General features: G+C 44.2%; 1 long non-coding RNA gene and 1 pseudogene across 1 annotated transcript in view; one reads left to right on the top strand and one right to left on the bottom strand.

Annotated features, from left to right (window-relative positions):
* The window catches only part of LOC122173727 (uncharacterized), an 84,176-nt gene extending 70,750 nt beyond the window's left edge, over positions 1 to 13,426 (top strand). The window contains exons 3-4 of the long non-coding RNA XR_010588701.1: positions 11,206 to 11,768; positions 12,837 to 13,426. This is a non-coding gene — a long non-coding RNA (uncharacterized LOC122173727). The remainder of the gene's footprint in view (positions 1 to 11,205; positions 11,769 to 12,836) is intronic.
* On the bottom strand, positions 7,721 to 10,405 carry LOC101939008 (signal peptide peptidase-like 2B; annotated as a pseudogene).
* Positions 13,427 to 22,145: the final 8,719 nt, after the last annotated feature.

Genomic DNA, 22,145 nt, shown 5'->3' with positions numbered 1-22,145 from the left:
CTCTCCTTCACTGGCCTAAGGGGAGAGAGAGGGAGGCTGATGCCTATGACTTCATTTCACCAGCCCCTCCATAGACTAATAGATTTTAACGCCAGAAGGGACTATTGTGAGCATCTAGTCTGATGTTTTGCGTAATCCAGGCCATAAGACTTGCCAGAATTAACAACTGCTTCAAGTCTGATAGCTGTGGTTGAACTAGACTCAACATGCAGGACATTGGGGGGTACCCAGGATTCCTAACTCCTAGCTGCTTGCTCTAACTACTGAATAACACTTCTTCCATCACCTGCATTAATGGCTTCTTTGTGATTCATGTGCTACTGGCTTGTTTTTTCTAATTGATTTATTTAGAGTTTAAACCCGTAAAGGTATTTCCTCTTGCTAGCAAATTATTGCTTAGTTATGTAAAATATCATCATCATCTGGAGGCCTCTTCCAGTGAATGTTGCATTATAATTAATACTAAATAGAATTGATAAAATACAGATCAATTTTTAATGAGCAGCTCTTGTGTACTGCATGTAACATTGAAATTAATACATAATTAAAGATTTGTATAAGATGGTACACCTGAGAGTTGAACAGTAGCAAACTAAATTGAAGATTGCCATTCCAGACATTTGCCACTTTGCCAAGCTTTTCAACCCTGGGAACAGTGAGAAAATTAGCCCTTATCAAGATGTCTTGGTTTCCTACCAGGACCGTTAACCCACACTGGAATTGGTCAACTCATAAAGAAAAGTTAAGCTATGCATATCTGGTTACTAAAACTAAACCTTTAGCAACTCTCCCTCTCAAAACAAACAAACAAAAACCCTGTAATTGTTTTCTGTACTTTTATGCCTTGTAGAGAGTCAAACACATTGTCAACACTTAACAAATGACCAATATAAACTGTGCACGCAGCAAATAACAATGGATCACACAAATGTTTAGAACTAGAGAAGGTGGTCCAAGCAACAAAATTAATCACGTTTGGCTGGATCAGTGCCAGAGTACTGAGTCAAGATATGCTTAAGCGTGTCAGGTTTTGTCCATTTCGAAACAGAGTTGATCAGCAGTTAATGTAATCATTGACTACATTTTAAGCTTGCTTATGATAGTTTTGCATAATAAACATTAATTAGAAATCAGTACTTTCAATGTTTCCATAGGAAGCACAGGTTAACAGTAACTATCAGTTACTCCATTCGATATTTAACTGAGTTTTCAGTTGTCTGCATTCTCTCTCTAGCAGGATAGACAACTTTACATTTACTTCTCCATATTTTCCCCAGCTATGTTTGGCAAACTCAATTACTCATGACTCTCAAGCTGTCCTTTAGGAATTTATTGAGATGCTGTTCACATTTGCTTCCATCTCATGGAAGAATACAAATGAAGTATTTTATTTTAAAAGCAGTGTCACAAGAATTCTTTATAGTTCTCATTGCACTGACTTAAATATATTCGGATGGGGCTATGTCTCCTGGAAATAGAATGAATGTGTGTGTGTGTGTATGTGTGTATACACAGAGAAAATATTTAATGTTTATTAACAAAAATACACACTGCCCATATTAAATACCTCAGTGGAAATATCTAGAAAGAACATGTGAAAGTTAAATTGGAACATACAATCGCCACTCTTCCCCCTTCCGTTACGATATAGTGCCAAATTCTACTCTGAGGTCTTGTCTACATACAGAAGCCTGTGCTAATGCAACATTAAGATTGCAAATTTGAATATAAAACTATAGGAAGAACAAAAGTTAAGATTCCAATAGCAAAGTTAACTCTTCTTTATTGCACATACCGTATTTTCAGGGATTTCTAACTGCTCCATAATAGTCCAGACATACTCTGTGATCTCTATTTGTCTGCATCTGCAAGTCATTTAACACTCAGTTAAACTAAAGGAGAAGGATAATACTTTAATTGCAGAAGGCTGAGGTAATATCATTACATGTGCGGGGATATACAAGGTGTAATTTGGATTATGGGTACCAGATGCACAATAGAGATGCTGATGTAGGAAAAAAAGCAACTACCATGGTACTGGGATTTAATCAACCACATGTGAATTTTTGAATACGTTATCCTTGCTCTGTGATCAGGATTAGATGATTTGCAAAGCCCTGTGAGGTTACAAAATGATGTAATACTTTTCTTGGCTTGTGCCTCCCATGAAGCCCTTTCAAAATTTAGCTCCGGGTACCTTATATGTGATCATGCTTTGCAGCTGTATTGCACCTTTCATGTGAGGATCTCAGAAATTTCACATTGACATGGATGTAATCTACAGTTTACGGATGCACAAAGTGAGTCACAGGGAGATCATGGTTCATATTTTTAGAACATGGCCACTGGTTTGTGGTACCTCTGTTTTTGGGTGCCTTGCTTGCAACACCTGAGCACCAGCAGCTTCTATTCACTTTCATTGGATTTTGGGGTGTTCAGCACTTTTGAAAGTCCAGGCCCACTGCGTATCACTTGGGGCATCCAAAACCAGAAGTCACTTTTGAAAATCTGCGTCTAAATGATTTCCCCAACAAAACCAAGTCCCTGGCTCCTAGTCCCTGCCTCTAAATACTAAATCCTGATCCAGCAGACTTTCACTTTAAGCATGTGAGTTGTCCCATTGACTTTTTTTTTATATGCAAAATACATTTCCCTTTTACCTTTTCTTCCAAATGAAGACAGATGTAATTTAAGATCTGAAGAATTGTACAAAAGGAGACATTTCAGGCTGATCCATATACACTGTTTTTTTGGAGTTGCTTTGTTGGAGCAGGAGGAACAAACCCAAATTTTCACTTTCAGCTTTTATGGGAGGAGAATAGAGTGAACATATTTCTGTAAATAAGAGATGAGGTAAATACAAAGTGTTAACATGCAGAGTAGGTTGCGATTGTTATTTATGTCATGGGAAATAGATGATCTTTCATGACATTGCCTCATCATTTCCTTCATTTTCTTCAATTACACTGTCTAAAACTGTCAGGCTTTAAATTATAGGCAGATTTTAGGGAGCTTCTCCTATGAGAAATAATGCATTTCCATATAATTTCAAATGACGTTGCCCATATGAAAGGTGTTGCTATTGGCTCTGGACGTTTCATTAATACTGGTTCACAAATTTCACACTAATCTACAACTCTCCCCTAGGCCAATATCGGAGCTCTTATAGGCAGCTCTATGGTTACCTAGTGCATAGGCATCCAGTACATTTTTCTATTAGATTTTCATTTGTTTTGAGAGAAGCGCACTCTGTACAAAGGATTCTTCTTTAATCTTCTGGTTCCCACCCTCTAATCCTTCCCCTACCCCCATGTTCCACTGCCTCACAGACACAACCTCAAGGCACCCTACATTAATAAGTAAAGGTCCAGTCCACTTCCCATTGTACTCAGTGGGAAGGGTCCTATTAAATTCAATGGAAACTGGATCAGGCCCTAGAAGGATGTCTAAGGATCTGCTATAGAGCTGTGTGGAGGACAGAAATTCTGTTGCATGAAGGATTTAGAGATTTCAAAATCTGAGTTTGTTCCATAATTGAATGACACTTAGACACTTTGAAATTCTCCATGAAGGAAAATGCTGAAAATGTTTAGTTTGGAATCCCTTGCAATGTTTCATTTTGATTAAAATTTTTATGCTATATTAATATATACTCTATTTTAAAAAAATCGAATTGAAAAAAATTGAATTGAAAAATAACTTGATCACAATCTACAAGTACCTACTTGGGGAAAAAATGTTCTGATAGTAGATAGTAGAAAAGGGTGTAGTGAGAGCCAGTGAAGCAAGACAAATTCACTCTAAGAATACCACACACAATTAACAATAAGGGTAATTCACCATTGGAACAATTTATGTAAGGACACATGAGGGCTTTAGATTAAGACTGAATCTTTCTAAAGGACAGGCTATAGCTCCAACAAAAGTTCTGTGCTTGATGCAGATGTTACTGGGGGAGGTTCTCTGGCCGGTGCTATACAGGAGGTCCAACTAAGTGATTGTAATGGTCCTTTCTGGCCTTAAAATCTCTGAAAAACTAATACTCTCCCAGGTGTTCGGTAGCCATGATCACTAATAGGATCTTAAAATATAGAAAATATTGGGCAAATCCTCAGTGGATGTAAATCACTTAACTTAATGGATCTACACCAGCTGAGGCTGTTGAACGGCTCTACAATAACTGTGACAATGAAGTGTGAGAAAGAGTGCAGCTGCAGCATCATATTGCATTTTCACTGTTAAATCATTGAGAATAATAGGATATTTGGGTATAATGAAAAAGTATTTAATATCTACCCACAGTAAAGAGAAACTCCATATCTTTATCCCCATAGCACAGAAAAGATATGATAAAAGACCTCCTCCCTTTCCTAATGCTGTTATCACCACAGCCAAATACAGCTCTACAGGAAGGCCCTCTAGGAACAGTAATCCTATAAACCTGGGGCAGTAAAGTGCTGCTTTTCATATCACAGCTGAATCATCCTCTCTTGCTATTTTTCCACATCTAGTCCCCAAAGAATCTCTCAGCTCTACCACATATTTTTAAGAACTATCCCTTATTCCTTGAAGGTGGGGAGCAGTAATTAGCCACTGGCCACTTAGTATTTTGCCCACTCAAACAACAAGTGTTTATGAACAAATGGGGGAAGAGAAAGAGATTTAGAGCCTGATCCTATGTCACTGAAGTCAATGGAGATTTTGTCATTGACTTCAGTAAAAGCAGGACAAGACCTTAAAGTCCCCTACTCTGTATGTGGTGCATTATTTTGAGAGATGTGACAAATTGTGGAACCATGTGACAAATGGAACAAAGTTCTCCAGTCCTGAGTGTATCAACCAGAGATGCCAAAGGGTCCTTTCGTTAGCAAGATAGGGAATGATGGGAAACATTTAAATATCCTTCTCTTCCTGTCCCTCCACAGCCCCCAGTTTTTTACACTGTGGCCATCACCTTTATATCTGAAGGCCTGGCACTGTTTCTCCCTTAATCACATACAGTGATCGCCTCCGTTCTTTCACTCATTTAAATTGCCATTTTAAACCTCAGACTAAGCAGCCTTTGTTGAAACTCTTTGTTGAAACTCTTCCCTCCATACTGTCTATCAAGTTCTGGTCTCTTTGTAGTAAACAACTGAAAAAAAAAATAACCATCAGTCAGACCTTATTAATGGGAAAGAGGAGAAGGAGTCTAAGGACAGCTAATCAATCTACACATCACTTGTTCATCAGTTCCTAATAGCTGGGTTATATTAAAGTTTTCCCTTAATAAATAAGCCAACTAGAATTAGCATCCAGAGCTGTATATCTCAGTAGTCTATCTCTGTGTGTGAGCACTAGAGAGAGAGATTCACCTCCCACCCCCACTGCCCTGGTAGTTTGAGGGAAACTGGGAGTAATGGGGAGAGGAGTTGTTGCCTGCAAAATCTCTTGCTCTTTTATACAATTAAAGGAGTTTTCTGATCAGACTTCACCCTCTGCTCTCATGTATATCTGAGGGTAGGAAGCCTCTCTGAGTTCTCCAGTGCCTGGTAATTGTCATGCCACATTGAGCAAAAGTGCTAAGAATTCTAAAGAGCTGAGGTCAAAATCTAAAAAAGCTATGATGCAAAATAACAATTTAGGGTAAATGCATCTGAGATCAGGAGCCTTTAGAAATCCAAAACCAAGTAGTCTTTCAATAAACATAAATGACATAATTAGTTAGTAATCATTTATGTTTATTTTACATGTTTGGGATTGTCTTTTAGATCTGGGTACGTTGGTTTTCAGCCTAAGTATTTCAACTACTATAACAGCTTGAGACATTTGTTCTCAGTTATGATTTTTGATCATATCATTGTGGAGACTTTCCCTCCACTTTTGCATAATTTTAGAAATGTAATTGCTGTTGTAAGTTAGTCTGGTTCGTCAATGTATTCATTTCACGCTTGACATCTGAAGCTTTTTTGCTTCTGTGTTTTAAAGGAAGCTCAACCTATAGTGGAGAGAATATCATAAATAGGAAATAAAAACTTTAAGATGTAAAACTCTGGAGAGGAAGTATTTTGAACTGTCTCTAATGTCATTTTAAAAAAGCACATTTTGGGGGGTAGCTGTTGCATTGGTTTCATGCGTTAGCCTCGTAACTGTTGGATATGGTGACTAGAGCAGTGTAAAAGGAGGAAGAACTTTGCACACATTTGTGCATTCCCTACATTTTGCTTTGACGCCTGCAAAAATAGGACTCAAAGATGATTCTAAAGTTGTAAGCTCAGGAGACTACTATATTGTTGTCCACACATAGCTTCCTCCTGAGGATACCCACACTCTGTCAGACTTCTTTTCTCTGCCCAGAGCACTATATACCTAAAATGTACCTAGAGGCTCCTCTGCTGGCATTATGGGCAAATATGGGCAAATCCTCAATGAAGGAAGAGGTGAGACACTTTTAGTTCAGGTCAGCTCACTTAAACACACTTCCTGGAGAGGCTCCAAGAGAGATACAGGGAAGGTAATTCCTAAAAAGGGGCTGTAGCTATTCAGAATGTATTGATGAACTCACCTGGGATGCAGGCACGTTAGCAGCTACTGGATGGGGGCGGGCTCTACACTGGTGGGGAAGGCAGGGACACAGCAAGAGCTGCCTGTCATTGAACACAGATCACTTTCCTGGTTTTTCTGTGGTTTGCAGTTGATTTCAGAAAGGGACACTAGGGCAACTCCTAGATCAGGGCTAAATGGGCTCTTCTCAACTCTTTGCACTACAAGGATATTTTCTGGAGATGAGCTCGGCCCCTCTTGAGAGCAGGTGAGTCCATAGGCCACAATCACAATCTCAACCACTCATTTCCTTCTGCCAGCTAACCTGCCCGTTGGAGAAGGGAAACATCACACTTCTGCCAGATACTAAGTAGACCTTAAGAGGTGCCTCTAGGACTCAGATGACTGTTTGGGCCAGATTGCAGGAAGAAGTTCTGGTTGCCTATCTCAGAGGGAAGGCAGAAACAACTGGAACCACGTGACTAGTAGGTGAACTCAGTGAACAAAGGTAGCAGATAACCAAACCAGGCCAACACAAGCTGAACTTGCCTTTGGAGTCTGTGAAATCTATGGCCACAATACCCTTCCCTAATTTTGAGGGCTGATAAATATAAACAATAACTTCAGGTTAGTTTGTTTTTAGCAAGATTCTTAGCTGATGTAGCTAGCTATGAAAAGGTAACATGATTGCAAGGGCCGGAGTTCTGTCACTTTTCCTCTATTGTTCCCTATGGTACCAACAGCTGATCTTTGGAACCCATGAAACCACAGTTGTGGAATCCTTCAATTTTGGAGGAGATCACAGACCCTTTTGTGGTGGGGGGAGAGGCGTAATAGTACTTGCTGCTGATAGTGCTAGGGCTTCTGTAATTTCCTTCCTGGCTTGCTGCCTTAGTTAAAATTTGGAAAATGATATAGAAAACAAGAAGGCAATGGCCACTAAAATGATCACTGACAATCATAGATGAGAAACCTTTTAAATCATCCTCTATTTCACACACATGATGAGGGATGTTGAAGTTTGTGATCATATGATCGAATCCAGTGAGTTGCATTATCTAGTTCAGTTTGCTCTTTTCTGCTCAGAAGATTTCTCGCACACGGTCACCCCCAGTTTGGTTGGTTGGTTCTTCTGTGTACGGCATGGAACTGAGCTCACTTGTGTTCACTTTGTGATCATTCATTTCTGTGGTCTTTTTCAGCTGAGTATGGGATCGGTCTTTTCTTGCTCTCTCTCTCTCTTGTTGAGATGTTGGTGCATAGAATTATTTGAGAGATGTGGATAGCTGGCAGGAGCCTTCTCCAAAGGGAGATGAGGTAGGTTCTTCTCAAAGCCACGATCTGTCCAGAATAATGTGAGCTCCCGGCACCAAAGAGCAACAAAAAGGCTAGTGATAAGCATATAGGGCACCAAATACAGTAGAGCTGGTTGGCCTATCTGTAGCAATGCCCTGACACCAAAGGTTCCTAGAAGACCAATGCCATAAGCTATAGTGCTAGCAACATAATAGACTTTGGATGACTACCTGAATATCAAATTTGTGGCCGTATGTTACAAGGAAACATGGACTTGAGGATATTCACTAATCCTAGGATCTTCCATGCCTTGCCATAGAGATCCAATGGAGAGGAGTTTAAATTTGGAACCTTCAGTACCAAATGAAATCTTTTCATTTATGGCAGAGTCTGAGGGGTGGAGAGCTGCTACCTCCATAATACTCCCCCGAGATTGGGCTAGGAAAGGAGAGATGAATATGTAAAGCACATCAGCCACCAGAAAAGCCAATACATAAAAGGTGCAATTCTTCATAGTAGGCATGTGGATGGATTTGATCATGAAGAGGTAGTAGGCCACACCTAGAGCATCCTGTAGGATCCATGCCCACTGGTCCTCATTTTGGAAAACCCACCAGAGCAGAGTGATGGAGCTGCAAGATGCTTTCAGAAGCATCCGAACTTGTGTGCACTTGTGTAAACAGGGCAAGTGGATCTTGCATTCTCCAAGTGGGATTCTTCTCACAAAAGGAGAGAGGCAACTGTAGAGAGCTTTGGAGGAAATGCAGCAGAATATCCCAATCACGACACCCACAAAGTGAGTGTGGAAGCAATAGAGAAGCGTAGCAGCGAAGAGGATGTTGCTATGGTAACACAGATCATGGTGAGGGTGCAGTCAACCGCTTTGTCACTGTATTCTTCGTCCTCTTCATCCTGGTGCTCTGTGTGCTGAGGTTTTACTGCCACCACAAGCTCTGCCCAGTAGCCACCAATCATGACGGTGCCCATTGCCAAGATGAAAAGGATTGCCATGCTGTAGTCTAGGCTGGGCCTCGTGGGGAGGTACATGGCAGCCCTGAGTGGATGCTCACTGAATTTCTTGCCCCTGATGTCCAGCATATCAGAATAATGGAGCACAACCATAGGGATGGCAATGGCATGCAATGTGGGTGGCTGAATGGGGTCAGTGTTGGTGCAGTAGCTGCAATCTCTGGGCACTGACAGCTCCTACTGCCATCTCCTGTGCAGAAAGAGCCTAGTGTCTCTCTTACAATTACCAGTAAACTCTGGGCCCCGTGCAGCTGGGCCAGTCTCCCTTTCTCACAGAGGCTGCAGTTGCCCCACATCACTGCTGGCATCGACTTTCTGAATGCCCCAGAGGACAGGTGGGGATGTGGAGAACAGAAGGCAGAGTCCGTATAGTCTTGAGGCGGCAGCAGAGGGCCTGTCTCAGCTCACACGGCAAAAACACCATCTCTGAGCTGAAATGGGTACAATGATCCTTCCCTTCGGTCCCATTCCCTGCCGTCTGGTCCGAGAGGACACGGAGCAGGCCGTACTCACAGGACACCTCCTTTAGAACTGTGAGACGTAGCAGCATCCTCTGGTGATGCTGGTGCTGCCCACCCCTTTCCTTTACTGTTGTCCTGGGGGGGCCTGATCCTCACAGTAAATTCTCTTCTCTCTGCTTCTTCCTGCCCCAGGAAGATAGGGTGCACCACCCCTCCCACCAGGCATTACCTTTTCCTTCTTGCACATCATACAGTGACACTTTCCAGGGATATTGGAGACAATACCTTGCACATCACAGATTCGTCTCCATGGAGACAGGAGGCCTCATGCATCAGGGCCTCACAGAGATAGGAAATACCCAGAGCTGACTCCTGGGTCCCCTTTCATTTTCCATTTGGATTTTTCACCAAAGAATAGAAACACTTTCCCCCATCTCAAAATCCAGCAGCTGGGCTATTCTTGATCCTTGTGGGGAGGGTTGAGGGAGAAGAGTTTGGGGCCACCCAACAACTTGTGCACAAAGGCCAGGGATAATCACAGTTCTTGAGGAAGCACAGGGACTGCTACTTAGGCCTTGTCTACACTAGAAATGTGTACTGCTTTAACTGTACTGATCTAACTAAACAAAAAATCACCCTTCCTAACTGACCTAGTTATATCAGTACAAAAACTATGTGTAGACGAGGCATTTGTGTGTCCATGGGGATGCACTTTACCCCACAGTTCCCGCAGACAATGGCTCACAGAGTAGGCATGTATGTCTAAAGTTTGTCAGAGCATACTTGCTCTGCCTACACTCCGAGGAAGGAGATGTGCAATGGTGTTGGATCGACACTTTTGGCTCCTACACAGACAAGGTGGGTGAGGTAATACCTTTTATTGGTCCAACTTCTGTTGGTGAGACAGACAAGATTTTGAGCTTATACAGAGATCTTCGGGTCTGGGAAATGTGCTCAAAAGCTTGTCTCCCTCACCAACAGAAGTTGATCCAATAACAGCTATTACCTCACCCACTTGTCTCTCTAATATCCTGGGACCAACAAGGCTACAACACTGCTTACTTCCTGCTCTTGGTTTTTGCTTCTTTAATCCTCATCACATAGTACTTTAAACACACTCGAAAGGTTTACTTCTGTTTTAACAAATATGCTAGTGCACAATACACTAATTATTCCCTGTGACACAGGATTTGTCATACCATGGTTGGTCAAGTCCAGTATCCTGTTTCTGGCAGGGGCGAACACTAGCTACTCCACAAGGAAGTGCACAGAACCATATAAAGCACAGTTATGGAATAACCAGCCTGGAAGGGAATTTTCATCCTTCCCTTCTCTCCCCCGCCCTCTCAGTTAGTTTATATTCTAAAGCATGAGGGTCAGCTCAGTCAGTCCACCCTGGGATCAGAGAGGTACTGTGTGTTCTTTTTGGCTTACACATCAACAGAAATAAAGGTTCTGTGTGTTGAACTACAGATATCAATTCTATTACTAATGCACCAGCTAGAGTAGAATCGAGCCCATTCTGCTAACAAGAGTTAAAAACCAGTCTAAACCCCACATTTTAGGCCTGGTCTACACTATGAGTTTAATTCGAATTTAGCAGCGTTAAATCGAATTAACCCGCACCCGTCCACACAACGAAGCTATTTATTTTGATATAGAGGTCTCTTTAAATCGATTTCTGTACTCCTCCCCGACGAGTGGAGTAGCACCGAAATAGATATTGCCATTTCAAATTAGGGTTAGTGTGGCCGCAATTCGATGGTATTGACCTCCGGGAGCTATCCCACAGTGCACCATTGTGACCGCTCTGGACAGAAATCTGAACTCGGATGCACTGGCCTGGTAGACAGGAAAAGCCCCGCGAACATTTGAATTTTATTTCCTGTTTGCCCAGCGTGGAGAGCACAGGTGACCACAGAGAGCTCATCAGCACAGGTAACCATGCAGGCCGATAATCGAAAAAGAGCACCAGCATGGACCATATCGGAGGTACTGGATCTGATCGCTATATGGGGAGAGGATTCAGTGGTAGCAGATCTTCGTTCGAAAAGATGAAATGCCAAAACTTTTGAAAAAATCTCCAAGGGCATGATGGAAAGAGGCCACAATAGAAAGTCAAGGAGCTCAGACAAGCCTATCAAAAAACAAAGGAGGCAAACGGTCGCTCCAGGTCAGAGCTGTGGACATGCCGCTTCTACGCCGAGCTGCATGCAATTCTAGGGGGGGCCGCCACCACTACCCCACCTGTGACCGTGGATTCCGAGGTGGGGGTAATCTCATCAGTCACACCTGAGGATTCTGCAGACGGGGAAGAGGAGGAGGAGGACGACGATGACGAGCTTGCGGAGAGCACACAGCACTCCGTTCTCCCCAACAGCCAGGATCTTTTTCTCAGCCTGACTGAAGTACCCTCCCAAGCTAGTGTCCAAGACCATGACCCCATGGCAGGGACCTCAGGTGAGTTTACCTTTTAAAATATAAAACTTGTTTTAAAAGCAAGCGTTTTTTAATGATTACTTTGCCCTGAGGACTTGGGATGCATTCACGGCCAGTACAGCTACTGGAAAAGTCTGTTAACGTGTCTGGGGATGGAGCGGAAATCCTCCAGAGACTCTCCATGAAGCTCTCCTGGAGGTACTCCAAAAGCCTTTCCACAAGGTTTCTGGGCAGTGCAGCCTTATTCCATCCTCCATGGTAGGACACTTGACCACGCCATGCTAGTAGCAAGTAATTTGGTATCATTGCATGACAAAGCCTGGCAGCGTATGGTCCCGGTGTTTGCTGGCATTCAAGCAACATCCGTTCTTTATCTCACTGTGTAATCCTCAGGAGAGTGATATCGCTCATGGTAACCTGGTTGAAATATGGGAATTTAATTAAGAGGACAGAGGTGGCCGTTCCTACTGGGCTGTTTGCCTGTGGCTGAAAAGAAATCCTTCCCTGCAGTTAGCCAAGCGCGCGGGGCGGGGGGGGGGGGAAGGGGAATTGGACCTGAGCTTTTCGTGTTTGGCTAGTAGGGATTTTCCCTGATACCAGCCATGCGGTGTGGGGAGGAGTAAAGCGATCATCCCAGAGAATTCATGGCGGGGGGCGAGGGGTGTTAGTTTGGTTCCTGCAGGGATCTTCCCTGATACCAGCCACGCGGTGGGGGGAGGGATGAAGCGATCATCCAGAGAATTGGATGGGGTGGGGGAGTTAGTTTGTTTTCTGCTGCTGAAGGTTAACTGGAAAACCGCAGCACTCAACAGGCTTTGCTTGGTATGTGGGAAAGGAGGGCGCAGAAGCCGAAAGACAAAGGCTTACCATGGCCGCATGCAAGCCGAATTCTGTTGCCCGGACCTGTGTCTGTGATCTCTAGCAGCAAAGCCACAGGCACTCAATATTAAGAGGCAAAATGCGACCTTGAACAGAAATCACATGTGCTATGTAATGTGAATAGTGTTGTTCACCGTGAAAGAGTATAAGCATTGTTCTGTAAAATGTATCTTTTTTTAAAAAATTCTCTCCTTTTTTCCCTCCCTCCAGCAGCAGCAAATTTTTCAAGCCTCCCTCTTCTGTCCCGAAGGCTATCTCAGATAAGGCGTCGGAAAAAGAAGACGCAAGACGAGATGTTCGCGGAAATCATGGAATCCACCCGCAGTGAAAGAGCTCATCTGAATGAGTGGAAGAACACGGTTTCAAAGTATAGGAAAGATGCCAGTGAACGTGAGGACAGGAGGGACCAACGTGAGGAGAGGAGAGACGCTCGAGATGAGAGGTGGCGGCAGGAAGATCAGAGGAGGCAGGATGCAATGCTGGAGCTGCTGTGTGAGCAAACAGACATGCTCCGGCGTCTGGTGGAGCATCAGGAACGGCAGCAGGATCACAGACTGGCGCTACAGCCCCTGTATAACCCCCCTGCCCTTTCCCCATGTTCCATAGCCTCCTCACCCAGACGTGTAAGAATGCGGGGGCGGGGGGGGGGAGAGGCTCCGTGCACCCTTCCATTCCACCCCAGTATACAGCCCAAGCAAAAGGCTGTCATTTTTTTAACCTTTTTTTAGTGGCCTTTTCCTTCCCGCCGATCCTCCTCCCAAACCCCACCTGGGTTCTCTCCCTCTTTTTATAATCAATTAATAAAGAATAAATGATTTTTAAATGATAGTGACTTTATTTCCCTTGAAAGCAAGCTGTGATCAAAGGGGGAGGGTGGGTTCCTTACAGCGAATGAGTCAATAAAGGGGGCGGGTTTTCATGAAGGAGAAACAAACAGAAATTTCACACTGTAGCCTGGCCAGTCATGAAACTGGTTTTCAAAGCTTCTCTGATGCGCAGCGCTTCCTGGTGTGCTCTTGTAATCACCCTGGTGTCTGGCTGTGCGTAATCAGCAGCCAGGCGATTTGCCTCAGCCTCCCACCCCACCATAAAAGTCTCCCCCTTACTTTCACAGAGATTGTGGAGCACACAGCAAGCAGCAATAACAATGGGGATATTGGTTTGGCTGAGGTCTGACTGAGGGTACGTCTACACTTACCGGAGGGTCCGGCGGCTGGCAATCGATGTTCTGGGATCGATTTATCGCGTCTGGTTTAGACGCGATAAATCGATCCCGGATCGATCCCGGAAGTGCTTGCTGTCGACGCCGGTACTCCAGCTCGGCGAGAGGAGTACGCGGCATCGACAGGGGAGCCTCCCTGCCACGTCTGGACCTGCGGTAAGTTCGGACTAAGGTACTTCGAATTCAGCTACGTTATTAACGTAGCTGAATTTGCGTACCTTAGTCTGAAGTGGGGGGTTAGTGGGGACCAGGCCTGAGTCAGTAACGATCACCAGCGACCTTTTAAACGGCAATGCACATTCTACCACCATTCTGCACTTGCTCAGCCTGTAGTTGAACAGCTCCTGACTCCTGTCTAGGCTGCCTGTGTATGGCTTCATGAGCCATGGCATTAAGGGGTAGGCTGGGTCCCCAAGGATAACTATTGGCATTTCAACATCCCCAAAGGTTATTTTCTGGTCCGGGAAGTAAGTCCCTTGCTGCAGCCGTTTAAACAGAGTAGTGTTCCTGAAGACACGAGCGTCATGAACCCTTCCCGGCCAGCCCACGTTGATGTTGGTGAAACGTCCCTTGTGATCCACCAGTGCTTGCAGCACCATTGAAAAGTACCCCTTGTGGTTTATGTACTGGGTACCTTGGTGCTCCGGTGCCAAGATAGGGATATGGGTTCCATCTATCGCCCCACCACAGTTAGGGAATCCCATTGCAGTAAAGCCATCCACTATGACCTGGACATTTCCCAGAGTCACTACCTTTTGTAGCAGCAGCTCAGTGATTGCTTTGGCTACTTGCATCACAGCAGCCCCCACAGTAGATTTGCCCACTCCAAATTGATTCCCGACTGACCGGTAGCTGTCTGGCGTTGCAAGCTTCCACAGGGCTATTGCCACTCGCTTCTCAACTGTGAGGGCTGCTCTCATCTTGGTATTCTGGCGCTTCAGGGCAGGGGACAGCAAGTCACAAAGTTCCATGAAAGTGCCCTTACGCATGCGAAAGTTTCGCAGCCACTGGGAATCGTCCCACACCTGCAACACTATGCGGTCCCGCCAGTCTGTGCTTGTTTCCCGGGCCCAGAATCGGCATTCCATGGATAGAACCTGCCCCATTAACAACATGATCTCCAAAGCACCAGGGACCGCGGTTTGAGAGAATTCTGTGTCCATGTCCATGTCCTCATCACTCTTGTCGCTGCTCTGCCGTCGCCGCCTCCGCCTCCTCCTCGCCTCGTTTTTCTGGTCCTGGTTCAGCATAAACTGCACAAGAATGCGCGAGGTGTTTACAATGTTCATGACTGCTGTCTTGAGCTGAGTGGGCTCCATGCTTGCTGTGATATGGCTTCTGCAGTGTTCACCCAGGAAAAAAGGTGCGAAACAGTTGTCTACCATTGCTTTCATGGAGGGAGGGGTGAGGCTGTACCCAGAACCACCTGCGACAATGTTTTTTGCCCCATCAGGCACTGGGATCTCAACCCAGAATTCCAATGGGCGGGGGAGACTGCGGGAACTATGGGATAGCTATGGGATAACTACCCATAGTGCAGCGCTCCGGAAATCGACGCTAGCCCCGGTACATGGATGCACACCGCCGAATTAATGTGCTTAATGTGGCTGCATACATTTGACTTTATACAATCTGTTTCCAAAATTCGAATTCTGTAAATTCGGATTAATCCCGTAGTGTAGACATACCCTTAGTCAGAAAAGTAAACAGATATGACTGTGGATATACACACACAGGAACAGATGTACAATACACTATTGTGGGATTGGTGCAACTTCTTGTGTTATCATGATGGCTCCTCCTTCAGGCACCAAAATCCTTTGAGTTGCCATCAGTTTATGAGAGTTGGCAACAACTATGATACTGCCTTCCCCTGGCTACTCGGAGGGGACACCTCTTACCCAGCACTACCCCCAGGTTGGGGAGCTGCCATCCAATCACTCCATCTCTCATGCCATCATTGTCCTCTGTACCCCCTCAAGCTCCCTTCTGCCCCCACATACCACTGTACCCTATTCCCCTGCAATGCCATAATCTGCCTTCTGCTCCCCCTCATTTTTCCCAGTCAGCTTTCCCAGTGTCTCTGCTGTTCTGTCCTCACAGTCGCTGTGTGCTGTCCAGTCCCTAGCCCTGAACTATAGAGTGGCAGCCATTTTGAAAACAGAGGGGCAGGGTAGGCAAGAGGGGCGGAGGACCCTGCCTTGCCTGCCTGACAGAGCACATAAGATCCTGCAAGAACTCCCAGGGGTAGGGTTAGCTAGTGAGGGGCATTGCATTTAGGATGTTGTATTGTTTTGTGTGATCTGTCCTCTCCTGTGCTTTACATGATTAAATATAACAAGCATAAAGATGTTAGACTGGGCAACGACTGTGTGTGTGTGTGTGTGTGTTGACTGCTTCACAACTACTGCATGCCTCTGAGAGAGTTAAACTGTAAGCCAGAAGTGTCACACCTTTTGGGTGGAGTTCTGAGAGAGGGATGCATCTCAGTACTGGGGAGTTTGAGGGATGAGCACTGCGCCAGAGTGGCTAAGCGGCTGGAGAGCAGGTTCCGTCATTCATAGCAGAGTGCCAGATGGAAGAAAGTCTGTGCCCAAAGAACGTGCCTAGGGACCCTGACATTGGGGTAGTGGCTGGACTCCAGGCTCCAGAAACTTCGAACACCCCAGGGATCCAGAGCGTCAGAGGCTTGGGTTCCCCTCACAGTCCGTCCTAATAGGTGGCCAGGAAGCAGCGCCTGCTAGGACCTGTGACAAGCTGATAACTTAAGATTGGATACTAACACATGCAAATCCCAGTCATGATTCAACCTGGTGATAGTCTAAACAAAATGAGCTCTCAGCCAGGCTTGTAGCTATTCCCATCTCTTCACACTGACTCTCTAGGCATTTTTGGCTTAGGCTTCAGAGTGACAGACAGAGTGACAGTCCTGGAATCTTATTATACAGATTATAATATCCCCTCTGGGTGCCACTGCAATGTAAATGAGAAATACTAATGACCATAACTGCTCTTTAATAGTGCGGAGAAGATTAAGTGAAAAACATAGGTGCAGATTATCAGCCTGTGTACATTTTCACAGCTCCATTGACTTGAAATGGGGCAAGCCCTGAAGACTATTCAGGACTGGGGGAGGGAACAGAAGAAATGGGCTTCACTGCCCCAATAGAATCTTCAGGGAGAAACCCAGGAAGGCTATTCTTGTAACATTATCCACCCCCTATGGTTTTAATGTGGAATGTTGTGGGGCCAAGTGCATGCAACTCCTGCTAAAATCAGTTCATATTGCCAGTATTTAGCATCTTTGAAGGATTTGGCCCATGTGACAAAGAACCAGATGAGAATTCAGGGTTGAGGCTCTGGAGGGTGAGGTGGGCTGATCCCGCACTATAAAAGTAAATGGAGATTTTTGTCATTAACTTCAGTAGGAGCAGGATCTGGCCCTAAGAGCATAAGTTTTAACCTAGAGGTAGAAAATAAGGTTTAAGACAATATCACAGCAGCAAAGGTCTTTGTTCCCTTCTTCCAGGCAGCGTGGGGAAACAAATAAATCTAATCTTATTTTGCTTTCCTTCAACAGAGAAGAGGAAAGAAATCTTCACAAATGCAAAGCTGCTTTTGATTTGTGTTAAAAATAGATCTCAGCATATATGTTAATAATCCTTACTTTAATTGCACAATCTGAGGGAAACTGAGGGAGAGATAAGCCACAGGGGATTTCTTGATGAGTATATTTTATATCCTCTTTTCTATAGGGCAAAGAAGAACAATTAAAAGATGGGCATATTTTCTTTACAATTGTGTAACCTACTTTTGCAAAACAGCTGCTTGATGGAAACAGACTCATTACCCGTAGAGTCAAATTGAAATCCATATAGAGTAATTGTTTTATTTTAAATGATGACATGTTTGTTCGGTTCTCAGAAGGAGCAGGAGTTTGAGGTAGGTTTCTTTATTGGTGAATAATCCAGTAGACTTGTAATGAGCCTCATGAAGGCTAATTCAAGGGTAAGGCAATCATGTTCATATTTATCCTTTACTTGGTCACAAGAGATTTTTTTCATTTCATTTGAACACATAAAATATAGTTAGCTTATACACCATAAATAACATTAGCCTTCAAAAATTTGAGCGAATGCCAGTGTGTCTTTGCTGAGGGCAATTTAAAATCTCTTGTGTGAGCTGATCAAATTAAATAAAGCTTCTGTTCTGTCAAGGTTCAAAATCTACTGATGTGCCAACATTCATTCTTCAGCTCTGTATTTAGCTTTTAAGGCAGACAAGGTCAGCAGTATCTGATTGATCCAGCATCTATCTAGTAGGAAGACAAGCTGTTTTTTCCCTAAGAAAGAGGTCTCCCCCGGCCCAACCCACATATTCATCTCCCAGATCAGAACAGCTGGTGTAGTGTTATTCCACCAGATGGCATTCTTTATCCAGTAAAAACATGGACAGATTTTTGTCATTGTCCATTTGCCATGATGGTTTGAGTTTTTCTGTTTTTCTGTTTAAAAGGAATGTTTTACTATACCAGCCCTGCCTCTCTTTTGGCACATATAGGAATGGTAAAAGCATAAATAAAAGGACAGTTTCTGGGAAACACTGTTGAACTGAGATGCCAAAATGGAAGGAAAATATACAGGACAAAACACAGAATTCATGCCTTGAACTCTTGAAATAAAGGGGAGTGCAGTGCTATGAAACAAACAAATAAATATATTGGTTCCCTTTAGAAGTGAAAACATGGATTTTTCCAACTGCCAATGCTGCAAACTCACTCTCAGTTTTGATCATCCAAAAATCAAATTAATCCTTGCCTCTAAACATCAGGCGAGGTCCTTTTTGCCATACACAGCTGAACCTGTAATGAAAAATATTTACAACCAGAATCTGGTAAACAATTTTGTGGAGGATGCATGAGTAGAAAAGAAACCAGCATAGCTGCATTGCCTGTGGTATGTAACAGAGACATTTAAAAAACAAAACAACCAAACCCACCAAATCTTGTTTTTGCCAAATAAAGTAATAATATCTAGCTCCTCTATAGCACTTGTCAACTCTGTTTCTCAAAGTGCTTTATAAAGGAGGTATTATCACTATTTTACAGATGGGGAAACTGAGGCACGAAGCCATGAAATGACTTGCCCAAGGTCACCCACCTCTCAGGAGAGTTCTCTAACTAGTGAGTTATAGGATATTCCAATCTGGGGCTCCCTCAATCTCTCCTGTTGAAGCTGGTTCACAGTAGATAAATAATGCAAGAATGATTGGAACAAGAGACTAAACCCTGTGCCTCCCCAGTCCAAAGGCATGAGTGAATGGGGGAAGGGGAAGGATTGTAGTCTAGTAGAGCCCAGCTGTTCCCAGCTTCTCCATTGACTTGCTGAGTAACCTTGGGCATGCCACTTAACCTCTCCAGCCTTGACAGTATTAGGTTATTTTGCCAAGTTTCCAACCACTGCAACCACCAGTGAGCTAATCTCCATGATCTCGCTGGGTACTCATATGGGCCCCAGCATGTAATATATGAACACTTTTCACTCACTGAAGTTGTTAGGCTTACAACACACCTGTGAGGTAGGGAAATGTTACCCCCATTTTACAGATGGGAACAGAGGTTCAGGGTAGGCTAAGGTATTTAGGGGCCTAAATCCTGCTTTTAGGCTTCACTGCAGTCCAAAAAAATGCCACCAAGCCCAGTAGGCACCTAATCTGAATCAGAACCTATAAAAGTTCTTAGTTTCTGCCTCTAGGCACGCACACTGTTGCCTCACTCTAGCTGCCCAGACGAGTCTCTCGCCTAAGTCCCAGACTGATTAATGAACCGGAAAGATACTTGTTCCTCTGCCTAAGTTGCATGTGGGGCATAATCGGGTAGGTGTACTCAACGACCACCTCCGGGGTTGGATCCCATTCTGAATTTGGGAGCAGGAGGTGGTGTTAGTGCCCATGATGCCCTCCTTATAACTTTTAGCCCCGTGCTTAGAGCATTCATCTTGGATGTGGGAGAACCAGGTTTAAGATCCCCTTTTCCTCGGGGGTTGGAGGGAGGATTTGAACAGGGGTCTCCCACCTCTCAGAAGAATGCTCTAACCACTGAGTTTTGGCATATTCTGATGTGGGACTTCGTCAATCCCTCCTGTTGAACTTCCACTGTAGATAAGTAATGGAAGAATAATTGGAGCAGGGGGACTAGACTCTGTGTCTCCTGCCCCTGCAAGTGGGTGCATCAAAAAAGTCTCTCTCTCTCTCTCTTTTCATCTGCCCCATGACTATTTAAGTATTTATCCACAGTGGAATGCCATTGGACCAGAGAGAGAGTCTGTAGGCATAGGACATATCCCTTTTGTTGGCATGTCTCATAGTCTAGGTAGGCGGCTCCCTGCTGAGGGTGCTGGCATTTGTGGATCCTTTTGTAAGGTGCTTGTCTCTCCCCATTCATTGTGTAGGGAGTCTGGGTGCCTAACTTGAGCTTTATGGAACTCAGTGTTGTCCCTGTGATTTTCTAGGCCCCAAAAGTTAAGTACCATCATGTTGAGCATTGTGATGCCTAATTCGCTTTGTGGATCCCACCCTTTGTCCAATGTCACATAGAAAGTTTATGGGGAATTGCAGGTTGTCTGCAGGCTGGTCTGCACTGAAAACTTATATTGTCATAGCTACATCTCTCTTACGGCCCCTGAGATATAACTAAGCCCATCCTAACCCCTGGTGTAGCCAGTGCTAGGTCGATCAACCATCAACCTTGCTACTGCCTCACGGGCCAGTGGATTATCTACAGTGACAGGAGAGCCCCTCCTGTTGCTTTAGTGAATGTCTACAGTGATGCGCTACTGCAACGCAGCTGCAGCCCTGCCACTGTCACATTTTAAGTGCAGACATACCCTGAGTCCCAGTCGAGCACCCTCGTTGTTGACTTTAGTTCCTGCTTTAGCTGTTGTGGCCTCAGCCTACTAGACTTAATCTAGTCTGTGAATATGACAGTCTGTGTCTGTGAATGTGAGAGTTGGTAACCTAATCATTGGAGACAGACAGTAGGCTGTTTTTAAGCATGCTGCCTTCCTTTCATTTTTAATGTCTTTGCATGTTGGGGGGTGATCTTACCTCTGTTTCTTCGCTCCCAGATGCAGGGCTTCATAGAAAATCTGTCCAATGAAAAAAACAGTTTGAACTTTTTTAAAACTATAGGCCAGATTCCATGTTGGTCCATGTCTTCAAAACTTTCCTTGGCATCCCTCGGGGCTAGAAACCTACTTTTTGTTTTTCCAAATGAAAGCTGAAATTCCTACATCATCACATGCTCCAAGAGCTGGGGCTTAAAGAAAAATCACCATATACTGTGAGAGTCGGCAGCACTATATGCTGCAGGGATTTGCAGGAGTTAAGCAACATGGATGACCATGAGTGTGTCTATCAATATACGCACAGCTCGAATACTTAGCTCATGCTTTGTCTCATTCATTGTGTGTACTTACTGACTCTGGAGTGTGACTGTGCTTAGAGGTAGGTTATGTTTTTCCTGCCAAAAACGGAGTTCACATCTCTCTAGATCTTCTGCAACACCTTCTGACTCGGCTTGCTCTGGCAGCTAGAACACAGCAAGGAACTTCATGGCCAGTATACTGTACATTGCCTACCCTTGTTAAGTGCTGAGTGCCCTAAAATACCATTGAGTTCAGGATCCCTTGTTGAGTCAGTCCCTCTATTTGTAGCTGTCCGAAACTGGGCTGAGTTTTTAATTCTAACCAAACAAACCCAGGCAAACTTTGCATGGATTCGTGTTTTGGAACAAATCTTTTACTCTGCACTAATTCCACCGTCTATTATACGTGTGCAACCTCATTGTATTTGAACACTGTGCTCTTGAATACAGTTCTGTTTGTTGACACATGATCCAAAATAGAGTCCAATTCACTCTCCCATAGCTGCGTTGACTCTGTGGTGCTAACAGGAATAAACAGGAGAAAAAAATGCCAGTAAAATTAGAAGATTTGACTCCAAATAGAAATAGGGAGCAGACCAGTTGAACAAGAGGGTGCCATTTTTGCATCATAACTTTCCAGAGTAGAACTGCATTTTGAGATCATGAATTGGTTTATAATTTTATATTTCAAAACAAATGTTCTTTCATTGCCCCTCTGCATGCTGTGTTTTGCTGTGCAGAGGGTTAAAGGACAGTTTTTCACATATGGAGACTTGAGTTCATTCATTAAGTCCTATGTGCAGCCCAAGTCACCAAGTTCAGATCTGGATCTGAAAGCTCAGGGGTGTTTGCATCAGAGGTTTTGGTGTCACAG

Source organism: Chrysemys picta, chromosome 6 (genome assembly GCF_011386835.1).
Source record: "Chrysemys picta bellii isolate R12L10 chromosome 6, ASM1138683v2, whole genome shotgun sequence".
NCBI classification, from domain to species: domain Eukaryota; kingdom Metazoa; phylum Chordata; order Testudines; family Emydidae; genus Chrysemys; species Chrysemys picta.
Note: the sequence above shows the minus strand (reverse complement) of the source record. Positions and strands in the feature narration are given on the sequence as shown.